General features: G+C 33.4%; 1 protein-coding gene across 4 annotated transcripts in view; it reads right to left on the bottom strand.

Moving 5' to 3' along the window:
- The window catches only part of CENPU (centromere protein U), a 37,882-nt gene that overhangs the window by 12,017 nt on the left and 23,005 nt on the right, over positions 1-2,860 (bottom strand). The gene's annotated exons all lie outside the window — the stretch shown is intronic.

Raw genomic sequence — 2,860 nt, 5'->3', positions numbered from 1 at the left:
ACCATGATAAAGATGAGTTAGCATGACAGGGTGCTCCTTTCCCCAAGAACCTCCCCAAAAGGACTACAGAGGGGAAAAATCTGCACCCCCACCTGAAGAAAGCTCAAAAAGCCATCGGGTGAGAGAAACAAAGGTTTAGATTGAGTGAACTGGTGTGAGGAGTGGCGGCTGTGGTCCAGGGTAGGAAAAGAACTGTTAAGGTTGGCTTCTGCTTCTCCCCCAGCACTGGTTCTCACAAACTGTACCTCCCTAACAGCTGCCAGCAACTCAGACCTCTCCCTGTACAAACAAGAGTAAGACCTGGGCTATGTTTGTGAGGCTTGAAGAAAAACAGGTAGAGATTGACTAACTTTGGGCAGTTGTCTCCTCTTCCTTTCCCTGATAATCTAAGGAGTATATCTACTCTTAATGCTACTAATCTCTAGAAGACACAGGGTGAAATCCTGATCTGACAGGTTACTTTGTGGGATGACTGACTGAGGCTTCCACTCTAGGACTCACCTGCTGCTATCCTTTGCACTCATGGGAACTAACAAGGATTAAAGTTTGGTCTTCTGTTATACACAATGTCTGACAGAGAAGCTGACAGTCCCCGGGGGAAAATAAGCTCATAGGCTGGAGCAATAAGACGCTGGAGAAATACAACTATTTCAAAGGGAAAACAATATATTAGACCAGAATATTGAAAACAATATATTGAAAACAATATATCAGAAGCAAGTATTTCACAACAGATAATCAATTTTAAATTAGCCTAATAGTCTAAAGAAGATATAAGCAACATAATAAAACCCAAATATAAAACATAAAAAAAGAACTAAACAGAAATATTACATATAAAACCTGAAATAGCTAAATAAAGAACTCAATAGATGGGGTAAAATGGAAGAATGGAATATCTGAGAAATAAATTAGCAAATTTCTAGATTGAAGAAATCTAGAAGAATGAAGCAAAGGACAATGATACAGGAAATAGGACAAAAATCTTTTTAATTTTTGGAATTAAAGAAGAATCTTAGATTGAAAAGGTCAGACCTAAAATTGTGAAGTTTAATATCAAAGACAAAGCACTGTAAAAGCTTAGAGAAAGAGCAGACCACATGTAAAGAAACAAGACTTAGACATCATATTTTCCAAATCAAGATTAATGCAAAAGAAAAAGGAATAGTGATTACAAAGTATTTAAGGAAATGATTTAGAACCTAGAATATTATATCCAGCTAAACAGTTATTCACATTCAAAGTCATGATCAAAATAATCAGGATTTATAAATTTTACAACATAAACAGCCATACTGAAAAGTGTTATATGAAGCATTTAAATAAGAAGAGACATATCCAGAGGAAGTTACAAGAAATATCTGAAGTTAAGGTGATGATTAAATACATACCTTAATAAAGACTGTTGCTGTTTTAGAGAAGATAATAAAATTTGTCTATCTTAATCCAGAATTAAAAGTCTCTATTATAAACATGATGGGGTTTGGGGTGGAGGAAAGGGAGAGAAGACCAAAAGATAAGAGACCTTGACAAAGTTCTAATCTTATTAGTGGAGAATTACAAATTCTGTTTTTTAAAAAAGCAAGAATGGATTAAAAACAACAAAAGCTAGAACAACAAAAAAAAGAAAAACACTATCCTTCCAAATATATTGGTAGTTACAATAAATGTAAATGGACTACAGTCAATAGTTAAAAGGTGCGGACACATTGGATTTTTAAAAGATTTTATAAGAAATAAAGTTTAAGATCAAACAAAAGTTGGAAGTACGAGAAAGTAAAAAGTGTAAAATCTGGCAAATGCTAGCAAAAGAAATCTAGTGACACTATATTAGTATCAAATAAAGTAGATTTCAAGACAAAACATTTTTAGGAATAAAAAAGGTCGTAAGATAAAATGTTCAATCAAGACAGCAATTTTAAACATGATGTTCTAATAGTCTCTAAATATATATGCATAAATTGATGAAAGTATTAGGAAAAAATCTATAAATAATACTGATTCTACATAGATCCAATAATTAGAGAATCTACATAGACTAATTAGAGATTCCCATAATGTGCTACGTCAGAGCCTCAAAATTTCAAAAAACAGGTTATCACCAGTCCATGAAATTTGACAACATATTTAAAATAGAAGGTTAATACAAAAATATAAATTAAAAAGTCACATGTTTGGACATTCAAAAACATACTACCAAATAATTCACAGATTAAAGAAAAAATTAGAAATGTAAAAACAGGTAAAACCAAATAATAATGAAAACATTATATATCAAAAGCTGTGGGATAAGCAAAAGTGCTTCAAGGAAAAATTTATTAGTTACATATGTCACATCAAAAGACTTACTTATATTCTGGGAGAGTTTTCTCAAATGCAGACAAAACAACATCTAACTCCATGATGTCGCTGCTTTTCTTTCCTTTTAGACACCAAATACGTACACAGTCGGAAATACCTAGAACATTAAGGTAAGCCAATTTAATATACTGATTTCAATAATTTGGCTGTAGGTCCAGGGTTCTGAAAGCCTTCAACAAAACTCATCCCATCAAATTGGTAAAAACAGCTCCAGTTGAAGAAACGTGGAAGGAGACATACTCCTCAATCCCAGCAGTCTCTCACAAACCCAACTATACTGTAATTCTGTAACTGCTGTCTCCTTGGTTCTCCCATTTCTGTTAAAGCAGCCTGAAGCACTGCTGCCTTTTAATTACTTTGCTGTGCTCTTATTTAATAGTCTGCCATTATCCAGCGCTACTGGTGATAGAGTTCTTCTTTGTTAACTATATTTTAATTTTAGTCTACCTAATAGGCTAGTTCTAGAACACAGAAAGATTACTCAGTGTATTGATTTAGA

The sequence above is a fragment of the Pteropus vampyrus genome, unplaced genomic scaffold (assembly GCF_000151845.1).
Source record: "Pteropus vampyrus isolate Shadow unplaced genomic scaffold, Pvam_2.0 Scaffold92, whole genome shotgun sequence".
Taxonomy (NCBI): domain Eukaryota; kingdom Metazoa; phylum Chordata; class Mammalia; order Chiroptera; family Pteropodidae; genus Pteropus; species Pteropus vampyrus.
Note: the sequence above shows the minus strand (reverse complement) of the source record. Positions and strands in the feature narration are given on the sequence as shown.